We start from the raw sequence: 15,064 nt of genomic DNA on the forward strand, positions 1-15,064 counted from the left end.
ATTTTTTTATTTTATTTTTTTAAGTTTTATTCACCACATTCAGGTTGCTCTTTTATTAAATATATTGCAGGGTGCCATATCATCATAGCGTGTCTTCTTTTGTTCTGCATATTCTATTTTGTAGACCTGGAGATCAATATCGTTACAACAAACAAGATTGTTTAAACGTGCCTGTGACTTTGTCAATACTTTCTTTTCATTGTTTTTTGTAAAGCTTTATTGTTGCGGAAACCTAGTGGGCCTTTATCAATCTGAAAAACAAAACATTGACAGACCAGAAAAAAAGTTTTAGGTCTCAAAAAGCACAGATTGCCTTCTTAGTCTCCGGCACTTGAAGGCACTACTTTGTGTGTGGTTGTGCTCTTTGGCAATGCGCAGAATGCCCTCCCCTTCAGGGAAATTAGCCAATGTCTATCGTGGGAAGACCCATTTCCACACGCCTTTGTGCTGTAATGGGTGGAAGAAAAATTTGAATACCACAATAATAGACGAATGGGTGAAGAGGGCTTACTGAAAGCCCGTGTAAACAAATATTTTACAGGTATCATTTTGGTAAAATTAAAAGGTCTCGGCTAACAGATCTAGATCCAAAAAGTAGTTTGCAAATCCTACTTGCCTGAAACACCGTCACATGCCAATAAACCTTAAAATACACCTTCTGGAGAGAGATTAAATAAATCTGGAATGTTCTAAAAATTAACCCGCTTTTGAACAGTTGTAGTTCTGTCTAGCTTTAGTAATGAAATACAGTGGGTGGGCAGGGCAGCCGTTTGTGGAAGACTGCTTAGCACTGCTCATGGCTGTATTTCTTTGTGTATCTAAAATTTGGGGCCTTGATCAAAACTTCTGTGACAGCTCACTGACGTGCCAACTTTAAGTCTCAGAAGGAATACCAAGTGTGGTTGTCATTTGGACCTCAAGGCGCCCCCTTGGTCTGGCCAGCAGTGCTTCAGACTGCATTCAAAGCACTCGGGTGGTAAGATGCTTCTCTGTTCTGGTTGTTGTGCTCAGAATCAGTGTCCTGCTGTCAGTACTACTTTCAGAATTGAGCCATTCTGTCTAGTCTCGCTACATCTCCAGCAGCCAATCCTGGGTGAACATCGGTTGGTTCAGAACTGTCAGCGTAAATTGTATTTAGGCCGGTGCACCGTCTGGGCTTGCATAGATCATTTAATTTGTAACATTCTCAGTGTGTGCTTAAGTTCAGACTTGACATCTAAAATACAATCCACTGAGTGGCAGGCACCACTATTACTGACCAGCTTTCCCTTCTGTGCCCAGAGACTGGGTCACAGTAACTGTGCATGTCCCTGCTGTTTTGCGCTGGCTGTCGGAGCAGTGATGAGAAATCGGGCTGCAGCCTGCAATGCTAATGTTTGAAAGGATTTTTTATTTTTATTTTTTAATAACTATGCCATGGTTTGCTGAAGCCTTGGTCATTGAGATTGATGATAATTTTTTGCAATGTGTTGCATGCATTGTGAGTCTTTGTGTATCACTGTTAGCGTATCATGTTTGTGTGTGGGTGCCTGTCTGTCTAAGTTGTCAGGGTACTCCTAGGCCTGCCAGCGATGCCTTTCTGTGCTATGCTTTCTATTTTTATAGCCTGGCTGATGTACCTACTATTTTATTATAAATATAGTTGCTTATGTGCCTGTCTGTGTGTCTGAGACTTTTTCCTCTGCTCAGTATCCTGGTTGTTTGCCCGCTGCGCCTTCTTATGTGCTTCTGCCTATGTACACTTGGATTACTGCCGCAATGTAGAAATTGAACAGTTTCCCATCATTGTAAAGATTAAGCAAAATGTACATTAATGATTCTTTTGGAAATGGGCAAAAAGGTTAATTTCCGATAGTTTGTGGAAACTGGAACAAAATGTTCATTACTGTAAGCTTTGAGGAAATAATAAAAATACATTCTGATGTGACAGATTGGCGAGCTAATGGAACACAGACCGGTGTTGGTAAAGAAAGAGGATACTAGCCCTTAAGATCAACTGAGATGAGAGAAGACAGTTTACTACTGGAAAATAAAGCTGTGGACAGCGATAGCAACCATAGTCTCACTTGGTATTCTGCCATATTGGCTAGACCATTACTGAAAAGTAAGGTTCTTGTGTAGGATAAAAATCGAGCAATTTCCCATATTGTACAATCTACAAGTGTTTTGAGTTATTGCTGGACGAGATTGGAGAAAAATGGAAGAGGAATCAACAGAAAATTTGTTTTTGGGTTTTCATCTGAGATGATTTGTCAGTGATTTGGTTATACTGCGACTATAAGCAAAGAAGCAGTTGTCAATTAGTGAGATACTCTTATATCAAGTGTAGTATTCTTGGCATGGAGGTGATGTGAGATCTTAGAGTATTTTAACAGTAATGTCCATTGTGTAAAATAAATGTTAGAGAGAAGAGAGAGTCTTGAGGGACCCTTTTTGGAAGTAAGGAAGTGCTTAAGGACTTGCCATTATTTATTTGTTGAGCTCTGTTTTCCAGGTAGGTGGTAAATCATTTAAGGAGCCAGACCCCTAAACCCATTCTTTTCCTACAGAAATTCAGGAAAGTTGAATGGTCCACGTTGTGCCTGGTATGCGCCATGGCCCACTTTAAGCCATAAGCTTCTGTGAAGAACACCTAGGCACAATAAGGAAAGCATGCCTAGTGTTCACTTCTTTGTTTTTACTGCTCAGCTTGTCTTAGGCCAAGTTTGAAGTGGAGGATGATGACGAGTAATTCTCAAAAACTTTGCTGAGCCTAAACAGCATCAAGATGATGTAATCTCCTAGTGCCATCCCAGAGGTTTATCACTACTGAAGAGGATGAATAGCATGCAACTGATAAAAATAATAGTTATGACTTGCATAAGAATGATAGGAAGGATTTTAAAGATGCTGAATAGCAGGTAGGTGGTACTTAAAGTAAACCCTGTGACAACAATTTTGAACGCTACAATGACAAGTTAGACTCTGAGCCAGGAAATAAAGAACTCTATCACATTTGTTAATGTTCTCGCACCTCTCCAGAAGAGCTGGGGGAATTATTGCCTGGAAATGCGGTGGTAATAGGCCTCATGGTGTACATAAATTTAATATATGATGCGACGGATTAAAAATTATTGACTGGCGCAGGAATAGTTCAACTTATACCGAGTGATGCTGGAAAATAACTTTGCACTGATCGTAGATGTTGGAATAAACAAGGAACCCGTGAGCACAGTTGGACTAAATTAGAAAAAATTGCATATTTGCAACTTGTCATGCTTTTAATGATGTATGCTTTGAAGTGATGCTGATCCATTTGAAGTTCCTCTTGAAGCAGGGAGTTCTGAACGTACTTGCTGGGGTGATGAGGTGCAGGCCCATTTGTACCCAAGTACAAATACAAACAACAGTATAGGATAAAGATATGGAGGATGTTTTTGTTGTTGCAACATCGAAAACAGTGACTCTGCTTCAGAGGGAGATGTAGGACCTCTAAACTAGATTTGGGTTATTGCTGTAGAGCACAATTTATGGATTTCCCGGCACAAAGATTACATATTACGACAGTACACTGACTAGATTGAGTCTATACATTTGTTAGGCAATTTCTCTAATTTAAAAGTTATACATGAGGAGGTTCAGCAGTTAAAACTACCTGCCACAAAGTGAGGACTACTGTTTACATTTAATGTGGGTTTGACACAACTTCAAAGGACAGTTTTTTTTTTTTTTCTTTTTATGCTTCAGCGCCCCCACCTCAGACTAACTCCTCTTCTGCATTTAGGGGAAATGTAATGGTTTTCTCACTGCTAGTGACTGTTTTCTTACAGGTTGTGTGTAATTTCAAGTCGATCTGAGACATTCCCTTCTTCAGGGAGCCATTGATCAAGTTACCACAAAAATGTGGCTGATGTTTAAAGATAATTGTGGGGGCCAAAGGGCCGATATCTTCCAAGATAATTGTGCATAGGTGCTCAGAGATTTAACCCCTTCGCAGCCAGGCCTTTCCCCCCTCCTATGCCAGGCCTTTTTTTGCCTATTTGGAATAGTTCTCGCTTAGGCCCTCATAACTTTTTGTCCACATAAGCTACCCACGCCAAATTTGCGTCCTTTTTTCCAACATCCTAGTGATTCTAGAGGTACCCAGACTTTGTGGGTTCCCCTGAAGGAGGCCAAAAAATTAGCCAAAATACAGTGAAAAATTCGTTTTCTTTTTTTAAATGGAAAAAAGGGCTGCAGAAGAAGGCTTGTGGTTTTTTCCCCCTGAAAATGGCATCAACAAAGGGTTTGCGGTGCTAAAATCACCATCTTCCCAGCTTTTAGGAACAGGCAGACTTGAATCAGAAAACCCAATTTTTCAACACAATTTTGGCATTTTACTGGGACATACCCCATTTTTACGTTTTTGTGTGCTTTCAGCCTCCTTCCAGTCAGTGACAGAAATGGGTGTGAAACCAATGCTGGATCACAGAAACTTAAACATTTCTGAAAAGTAGACAAAATTCTGAATTCAGCAATGGGTAATTTGTGTAGATCCTACAAGGGGGTTTCCTGCAGAAAATAACTGAAATAAAAAAAAATTGAAATTGAGGTGAAAAAAACAGCAATTTTTCTCTACGTTTTACTTTAACTTTTTCCTGCAATGTCAGATTTTTGAAAGGAATATATGGTTACGTCCGCTGGACTCTTCTGGTTGCGGGGATATATAGGGCTTGTAGGTTCATCAAGAACCCTAGGCACCCAGAGCCAATAAATGAGCTGCACCTTGCAGTGGGTTTTCATTCTATACCGGGTATACAGGAATTAATTTGCTGAAATATAAAGAGTCAAAAATAGGTATCAAGAAAACCTTTGTATTTCCAAAATGGGCACAAGATAAGGTGTTGAGAGGCAATGGTTATTTGCACATCTCTGAATTCTGGGCTGCCCATACTAGCATGTGAATTACATGGCATTTCTCAAATAGATGTCTTTTTTTACACACTGTCTTGTATTTGGAAGGAAAAAATTTAGAGAAAGACAAGGGGCAATAACACTGGTTTTGCTATTCTATGTTTCCCCAAGTCTCCCGATTAAAAATGGTACCTCACTTGTGTGGGTAGGCATAGTGCCCACAACAGGAAATGCTCCAAACCACAACGTGGACACATCAAATTTTTTACAGAAAACCGAAGTGTTTTTGCAATGTGCCTACCTGTGGATTTTGGCCTCTAGCTCAGCTGGCGCCTAGGGAAACCTACGAAATCTGCGCATTTTTGAAAACTAGAGACCTAGGGGACTCCAAGATGGAGTGACTTGTCGGGCTCTCACCAGGTTCTGTTACCCAGAATCCTTTGAAAACCTCAAAATGTGGCTAAAAAAAACACTTTTTCCTCACATTTCGGTGACAGAAAGTTGTGGAATCTGAGAGGAGCCACAAATTTGCTTCCATCCAGCGTTCCCCCAGGTCTCCTGATAAAAATGGTACCTCACCTGTGTGGGTAGGCCTTGTGCTCGCCAACAGGAAGTGCCCCAAAACACTATCTGGACACATCGAAATTAGCAAATAGAAAACTACCTGTTTTTGCAGTGCACCTGCGTTTTTGGTCCTGGGCTCAGCAGCCATCTAGGGAAACCTACCAAACCCAGACATTTCTGAAAACTAGACACCTGAGGGAGTCAAGGGAGGTGTGACTTGCGTGGATCCTCCAATATTTTCTTACCCAGAATCCTCGGCAAACCGCAGATCGAGCTAAAAAAATCAAATTTTTCCCACATTTCTGTGTGGGATAACTGCACCGGGACAAATTTCCTACCACCCAACGTTCCCCTCAGTCTCCCGGTAAAAATGATACCTCACTTGTGTAGGTGGGCCAAGTGTTTGTGACAGGGAAGAGCCAAAAACACGTCGAAATTGAGGGGGGACCAAAGTGGGTCCAAAAGGTCAGTTTGAAAAAAAACATTTTTAGGCTGACAAGTGCAGCAGAAATTTTATCGGTATAGATGAGACAATGCTGGGTGGTAGTAATTTTGTGGATTACTGCAGATTCCTGAAGGTTCCATCACAAAAATGTGGGAAAAATGTTTGCTTTCCAGCAAAGTTGCAGGTTTGCAGGGCATTGTGGGTAAGGAAATGGTGCGGAGTGCATGTGAAACACACCATCCTGGAATCAACTAGCTGTTTAGTTTTCAGACGTGTCTAGGTCTTGTGGATTTTTGTACATGGCAGCGTCCCAAAGTAAAAGAAAAGTGCAGCTATCACCATTTCAATTGGGACGATTTTGAGAGTTACCAAGCTCTCATGGCCCAAATGTAAAACAAAAAACAAAAATAATCAAATGTCCTCTTGCTTGCCATGGGATAAGATGTTTTAGTGTGCTGGGGAGAGCTGAAAGACTGTTAGCCCCTTCAATTCGGGTGGGGGCATAACCAGGCGCATACTGGTTGGTAGCCACCACCCCACTATTTTCTTTTATTTTTTGTATTCCCTGGCATCTAGTAGATTTTCTGTCCCCCCGGGGTGTGGAACGGGGGGTAATTGCCCAATCTGCCCTCTGGTGGGCAGAACAACTTTGGCCCCATTTATTTGGGGTGGGGTTATGGCCATACCCCCAACCTCTTATATTGAAAAAAAATCTTCCCTGGTCTCTGGTGGGCTTTCTGCCCCCTTGGGGGCAGATGGACCTTCACAAATAGGCCAGTCTGCCTCAAAGGGGGGCAGTTATGGCCAACAGTAATGTTCCCCCATTGGGAGAGACCCTTGCCCAAGGGGCTGCCACTCCAAACAAAACACACACATACACACACACACACCAATCCATGGTGTCTAGAGGTTTCTGCCCGCTTTGCCCAAGGGGTCGCTCCCCAAACATAATTTTTTTTTTTTAAAACAAAATTATCCCTGGTTTCAGTGGATTTCTGGTGATCTCGTCCAAGGCACCGGGGAACCAGCGCCTTGGAAGAGATCACCTCGTCCTGGGCACACAAGTGGTTAAGAGGATTGTCTTGATTTGGCAGTGGTGTTTATGGTCTACATTGAAAACTTTCTCAGAAGGTTGACCAGATTAATGGCAATGAGTTTGTGTATGGGTTAATGTTTGGGATGTTTTGTAAGGGGAATCTCTATTTTTCAATTTTCTTAAATTAATTGAGACCTTTAGAAACTGATTTTTCACTTGATTTATTTCGAGTCTGAAAAATGTCAATGTGGCATTGTATTGTTTTGTTTGTAATTTCTAATTTTAGTTTTTAGGTTTTCCAATTTATCTATAAAGTTGATTGAGCCCCAGTCTGTAGCTCTAAGTTTTTTCTTTTCCTTATTAAATTCTCTAGAGAACCATTGGTCTATCTTTTACTTTATGATTTACTGCGTTTTGAGGACTCTGCTTCAGTGATAAAAAAAAAATGCTTTCTACCTATTGAGCTGTGAGCACTTATCCTTCTTGATCGGATAGAGCGGAGTTATATCCAGTAAAGTGGATGCGTTTCTACGTTTTAAGTAGAATGATCTGACCAGTTCTTTAGAATTTCTAGATTGATCTATGGGACTAATTCTGAAGGAAAGAATAGTGAAGGGGATTAGGAGTGATAGTCCTGGCCCAGTGATGTACCTTAGTAAAAAGATTTTCATTTTTGATTTGTGTTTTTGTATCATTAGAGAAGTAAGTTAGCTTGGGTAGACATTGCTAATCCAGACAGATTTTTTAAAAATATTTTTTGTGGACAACATTTTCGAAAATGGGGGATGTGTACACTGATGTAATATTTCAGGAACCATGAGCCCTATATACCCCATTTTGGTGTCAAAATATAGGTTTTGGTGGTCAAGTAGTCTTAAAGAGATGGAAAATAACTCCCCAGGGCAACCCTTCCGCCATTTTCCAAAATGGCGGCCCTATAATAATGTGTTTTAACCATCATATTGGTAATTGATTTTAATATTGTTTTTGTTTCAGTTTTTCCATTGATTCAAATTCTAAAACCTGAGCAAGGCAGGTGGCATCAGAATATTTTTACCTTCAATAGAGTGTTGCTGACTACAAAATCTGAGGGCTCCTCCAACAAATAAAAATGTGTCATATGCCAAACTAATCCGAAAGAAAAGCTAAAATCAATTACGGCTGGACAGAGGAGAATTTGTGATGCTGCAAAAATATATCAAGGCGAAGTTCACAAGATTGAAACTGATGGGGTGAAGAGGATCAAATATTTTATAATTGTCACCACAAGTGCTACAAATTGTATGGAATGGAAAAAAAGCCGGGAAAAAAGCGTAAAATAGCAGAAACCAGTGCATCACAACAAGAATTCAAGTCTTCGGAGAAAGCGACGACAACCAAACCCAGTGCCCATCCACTTTGAAGATTGATGGCTATCTCTTGTCCACCCTCACAAACTGATCAGGAAGCAGAGTATGTTCAATGTGATATCTGTGACTTCGCCAGACCAGGGGCCAAAGGGAATGATGAAAGATCAAAGTACAGAGTATGCGAGTCCCAAAGGGCAAACATGTTTTTGTCTGCAGCTAGTTTCTTCCAAGATGAAGTTTTCATCCGAGTAGCTGATCTAAACTGCGAGATGGTTGTATTTGCAGCAGATTGTATGCCCACCGAACTGCATGCGTGCGTACATTCATAAATATGAAAGTACAGTGAGCTCCCAGCAGCAATGCAACTGCCAGCCTTCAGTTAAGTTTGCATTTGAAAAAGGAAATCGTTTTAAAACCACTCTTCAGTGCTGTCTACAATTTCAACCTCAGTGAGATCCGAGAAATAATGGTTAACATTAATGAAACTGTATTGATCCATAATAATGAAATTAAGTTTTTCGTGGTGGGAATGTACAGTGACAGAATTTGTTTTTGTCAGTCTAACAAACAATGAGCCACTTATGGTGTTCTCAGCTGATTTAACTCCTGAAGTTCTTCCTGCCAAAATAAGGTCACAAGATGCAGTAAAATAAGCAGGAACCATTTTAAGAAACATCTGAAAGATTTAGAACTTAATGAAAAATTTTGTGATTTCCCCAGAGCTCTGCAAATCCTGGGAGTCAACAAAAATGCCTGATGTGGTCTTAACATTTTTTACATCGTTTAACATCGGCAAAGCAAAACTGTTACAAACTTCTTGAGTTTGGAACAGAAGCCAACAACTTTTGGTGATGGCTTTTACTATATAAGCGAAGAAGTGTTAGACAATCCCATGAACCGTCAGGCTTATGCTGTGCGAATGTACGGTCTTTTCTAAATCATGTTTTATGAATTACATCACGGCAAAAAGAAAACTCCGCTATGCATTGTGACTGTCCATGCAATCTATGACAAGTGCAAAAGTAGAGAGCTAATCCCTTCAATGAATGGGATTGTTGCATCAACAAGTTATAATGACATAGTACGGAGCAGGAACCTGTTAGCAGCTCATGTTGTAAAATCTTGTGACTGCTTCAGCAAACCACTTCCAAGTCACCTCAGACTGTACCAATGAAGTACCTGCTGGAAAGCAAGTTTTGTCAGCTGTAGGCATGAACAAACAAAGCTGCAAATCTAAAACCAAATTGCCTTGTCAACGTGTGAAAAAGTACTACAAGCCATCAACACGTGCCAATCTACCAGAAAGTTTCTAAGTGGCTCCTTTCCTACCAAATGCTGCGATCCGCAAAGCTGATTTAACTGATTTTCTCATATTGCATGTTCGTGTGGACTGAAAGATGAAGAAAAGCCAGTTTCTCCGTGGGCTGGAATTCATGCCCTGATCTCCCAGAATACCATCCAACTGAAGACTGTTGGATTTTTACCAGTAACACCATCTCCAGTCACAAACTCTGCAACAGTGTACATAGCTCTAAAAACAAATTCCAAAATGTGCATGCTTAGCTTGAAGACCAGCCTATCCTACCAGTTTTCTGCGATTAAGGTGTTTTCCTTATTATAGCTGACATTATTTTTATGAGCAGTCCAGTAGAATTTGATTATCTTTATCCATTGTAGGGCGTTTTCCACATAACAAAAGTTGCGTTGCGGTGTGCAGGAGGTTCTCAGTGGATGTGGCATAGACAATGCACTTATTGAGGCTGAAACCTTTGGAAGCAAAACTGTCCTGTCCGAATTGATCAAAACTCAATATATTTGTTCATTACAAGGTATGCTCATCATGTCTGAGGCTTTAGAAACATTATGTTGGAATGCTTTCTGGAACAAGTATGACAAATTAAGTTTTGCTTATCTCAGAAGTGAACAAATCAGAAAACCAAGTTCATAGTTTGCCAAAGAATGTGAAGAAAAATCAGAACTTTTCAAGTAAAGGGGAAATGTTTTACACAGGATGGCTCTAGTGCAAAATTTGGTACATGCTGATTGAGAAGGTGAAAGGGAGCTGCATATGAAGACTGTAGAGTCACTGATTACTGTGTTTTGCGAATTAGCTTGCATAAACTACCTGAGATATAGGTCCTGGTATTTGGAAAGAGTGAATCTAGATGTGGAAAAACATACCTTTACCGAAAATTCATCCAAGGACATTTTGTGGTTAAAGACAGAGATGGAAGGTTGTGCTGTAGCTTCAAATATGAAGCTGGAACAGACGATCCAGAGATCACAGAAAAGCTCCAAGGGAATTATTGGTCAGACACGTAAAAGTGAATATGTTGTGAAATGGCAGTTAGTTTACCATTAAGTCCTTTCTATTTGCAATGTTTTCAGAGAGATGACAAACTAAAAATTATTGGACCATTGTGAACGTGTTCCTCACCACAACCTTGTGGTAACAAGAAGGGAACGTTTTAATAAACATGTTTGATAGCCTTCTTCTTTCATGCAGCAGTGAGGAAACTTCTTTGAAATGACTGAGATTGTGCGACTACAGAACTTCATGACCAAACAATATGTGGATAACGATATAAAGAAACATCTACTAGATGTCCTGGAACATTGATCGAAAATATACGCAGAACGTACGGAGGAGAGATTTGTATTGAAAGAGAAAAAGCTGTTTGACATAATCACTAAAGCTAAACTTCCACGCTTTAATTGCCATAGTAAGAGTTTCGCCCAACCAGCCACTACAAAACAGGTTACAAAAAAGCTTTCACAAGCACATGGTGAAATGGATGTAGCAAAAGAAAGGGGTGAATGTATCTAGGACATTCTGTTACATGATCTCCTTCCAACAAATGCATTGTTGATGGCGATGCTGCAACCAACCCAGTGAAGCACAGACTCGTACAAGAGCTTGAAAAAAAAGCCTTTCACCTGAAGAATTTCAATTTGAAAAGGTGTGCTCATTGTAAACTGCTGTTGTTGTGGACTACGTCACAATTGCAAATGTTCAAGATTTCATCCGTGCGAAACTTTTGAGAGGTCGCTGAGACTGTTCTACAGATATCAAAGCCATTGACAGTTATCTTGAATTTATTGTCAGTGTGTGTGAGAACCAGACTGTCTACAAGTGGAACAATTGACCTAGTCTGCATGAAAAATGTGACATCTATACTTGTGCAACTTCATAAATTCTGGTCATCAACATCAAACGAGTAATTTGGAAATGTTAACTCGCTAAAACATTGCTGATGCTTCTGCAAGCAGAATGATTGTTAGTGAGGCGTTGATGCCTGCAGAAGGTATGGGCCACATTGTTCAAGAACTTAACAACAGATTGGAGGATTCTGACCTTCGTTATGTGCCACATGTTGAGTGGACTATTGGAAATGGTTCTAATCGAGTCATTGTACTGTCAAATTACACAGATTTTATGATTGTGCTACTTAGATTTGCTGCATTGTTCATAAGTCTAGAATTGTCAGAGTTATGGATACGTTATGGAACAAGCATGAAAAGACAATCCCTCTTCATATTCTGTTCAAGAAACTTGACTCAGAAATGCCCAGTGTTTTTATCAAGGCACATATTCTTATGGGTGATGATAGAATGACCATATTGGAACAAAACTTGCAGCTTTAACTGCTGAACCTGTGAAATTTCTTAAAGGATTTGCTGAGGCAGAAGAATGTGAATTTAAAGACTTAGAAAAATAACTTGTGCATGCGTGGGTGGAAGTTCTTACTGTCACACATTTGACTATCTTTGGTACAAGAGTTCAGTTCCACTAAGTGACCTTCCACCCACGTCATATTCTGTGTGTGGACACATTAACAGTGTTGTTCTTGATCAGAAGGTGTGTAAATATTTTGGATCATGTATGTAGAGAAAGATCCGTGTGAATTTGGTTGGGAAGATATTGATGGGGTTCTAAAACCCACAAAGTTTCTAAAGCCTCTACCCACAGAACTTACACGTACTTGGAAATCCTGTGCTACAAAAAGAGGTCCATGTTGATATGCTGTTCTCAAATGTTCAACATTCTGCAAATGTACCATGAGTGTTTGCCGAAACAAATAGTCAACTATGAAAATGTGTCTAAAGCAGGAGTGATGATTTTTTTTTCATATTCAATTCATAAACATAGTTTGGTATATACATAAAGGATTAAAAACCATTATTTGTTTAATTTCTATGTGTCTCTACATCGTCTATTATAGCTGCCATTTTGGAAAATGGTTGCTCTGGGTCGTTCTTTTCTGTCTCTGTAAGGCTACTTGAACCCCCCCCTCCCCCCCCAAACCTTTGTTTTTACACTAAAATGAGGTATATAGGTATCATGGTTCTTGAAATATTACATCACTTCAACACATCCGCCATTTTTTAAAATGTTGTCCAGAACAATTCGGCACAGATTAGCAATGTCTGCCCAATCTAAATTAGTTCCCTAATGATACAAAAAAGACAATCTCTGGACAACATATTTTTTTTACTGAGGTCTATCAGGAGGCCAGAATTATGGTCAGCATGCAAGAATTGGTTGGTGATTTTAATGATCTCACTGCCCAATAACTGAGGTAGGTAAATAAGCCTTTGAGGCAAGTTGACATTGAGTAGAGTTGCATGAGGTCATTGTTTCTTAGCAGTGGAAAGATTTGTGAGACCGGACCAGTTCTTCATGCCTCTCTAGTGTCAGCCTTTCAGAAAGCTGTTGCTATCAGAGGGTATTGTTTATTTCATGATAAAACTCTATCTGATGATTAAGATAAGGATTAATAATCCAAATCAGTCTATCAGTTATTTATTTTTCAAAATCAAGCCCCCTTAGCTTTTGTTGAATCATATCTTATTGTTATTGATGGGTTTGACTAAATACAATTCTTAATTTCTTTTTTGCCTTCATTTTTCCTGCCAAATAACTGGTAAGATATAGCTCCCTGTGCAGTTATTTTCAGTGTTGGCCAATGTTACTGACCACGTGTAAAATGTAACCTTTAGCCATAGCATTTGACATTTATCTTATTCTTTTTTTATGTATTCTTTATTGGTTTTCACAAGAAGCAAACAAGATAATAGAATTTTCCACAGGTTTGCATACCTCAGTTAATGGAAGGATTGTCGACAATAAAAAAAAAAAAAAGGAACATTCCCTCACGCCCTCCGCCTCCCTCCACTTCACTCTCATTATCCTTATGGACGAGGTAACAATCATTCTCCAGTGTTTTGACTTTCCTTCAAAACATTGAGTCAAGGCCCTGGTTCCTCAACCCAGGGTGCATTCTGCCTCAAACACCAGTGATCATTCATGTTGTCCCAGGTCTCTTATATACCATAACGGTCAGATCTTAGCTCCTTTAGTCCTATATTTTAGTGTACAGTATGCTATTGCTCAGTAAGGCTGTTACCCACACTCTCATCCGGTAACACTTCCAATTCTCCATCATTTTCTTGTGCATTCCTCAGGTCTGCCAACATTGCCGCCCATATCTTCAACTTTCTTATCATGCCTTACATGTTTCAGGTGCTCTTCTTCCACCACAACCAACTCTGATACATCCCCAAGCCAATCTGTGAAACTGACGGGGGCTGCATCCCTCCATTTTATTGCAGTACAGCTTTTAGCAAAGAAGACACTCAGTAAAAGGAACTTCCTACTTAGTTACTTACCCTCTAGGATTGGCACCAGGTCCAATAGCACTGTTTGCAGTTTAAGATGTAGATATCACCCCGTTGCCACATTAAGGCTTTCCACCACTGTTTTCCCGTATGTTACTATAGAAGGGCAGTTTCTCACCACATGAATAAATGCCGCTGAAGGGCTTCCGCATCTACTGCACCAATATGGTCTGTGTTCGTAAATGTAATGTAGTGTTTTTGCTGAAAGGTGGGTTTGGTGGATAAAACTGTATTGGATTCATTCAAACGCAGTATTCAAGCTGACCAATTGTGTACCCATACCTGAATTAACTTCCATTGTTTGGTGGATAGGGGTTCACCCAGAACTCTTCCCCCATTTGGCACATGCCTGTGGTATTAGGTCAGTCTTTGTGAAGTGCTCACATGGCATATTAGCCTGCGTCGACCCTCAAGGGGGACACACAATCCTCTGCGCCTAAATATAATGGGTAAGGACTGGATCCCATGGGAACCTTTCAGCAGCTGTTTGATTTCTCAAGAATTTGACATTTTTGGTGACAATTACAGCATTTATTTATCACACATTCTAGTGATCTCCCCTGAATTTGTAGTCTCCATATATGTTAAATTTACAGAGGAAATGCAAACATTTGTAGGGCAAACACCACAAACTAATCTTTTTTTCACAAAAAAGAGCAGAATACTGCACCTGCAGAGCCAGTGTCTTGGAAGGCCACACACTACCCAGAGTTTCCCAGGGAGATGCCTGTCCAGTTAGGGGAATTTTACGACACTATGCATGCAGTCTTCGGGGCCCGACACTCTTGTCCTTCTTAAGTCTCCATAGAGCCACGGGGTACCCTGGCTGGGTTACTGCCAGCTGGTTTGTCCTCAACGCCAGCTGGGCCTTTAGGATCGATTCCCAGATACAGAACAGTGCCTCCCAGGGTATCACCACCTACCCCGGCTCCATTCTGACAGTTGCCTCTTGATGGCGAGGCAATTGTCATTCCCAATGCTGAGCCCATCACCCCTACATCCCTGTCAATTGGTCTTTCCTCTGTTTCAATCATTCTGTGACCCCCCTCATTGGGGAGATTAAGAGGTGGTGTATGGTCCTTTGGAGAAGAACCCTGCTGATTAAGACAACTGGTATCA

General features: G+C 40.4%; 1 protein-coding gene across 2 annotated transcripts in view; it reads left to right on the forward strand.

The window, feature by feature from the left end:
* Positions 1–15,064, forward strand: part of OXSR1 (oxidative stress responsive kinase 1) — a 645,496-nt gene that overhangs the window by 196,655 nt on the left and 433,777 nt on the right. The window lies entirely within an intron of this gene.

This window comes from Pleurodeles waltl, chromosome 10 (genome assembly GCF_031143425.1).
Source record: "Pleurodeles waltl isolate 20211129_DDA chromosome 10, aPleWal1.hap1.20221129, whole genome shotgun sequence".
Lineage (NCBI taxonomy): Eukaryota > Metazoa > Chordata > Amphibia > Caudata > Salamandridae > Pleurodeles > Pleurodeles waltl.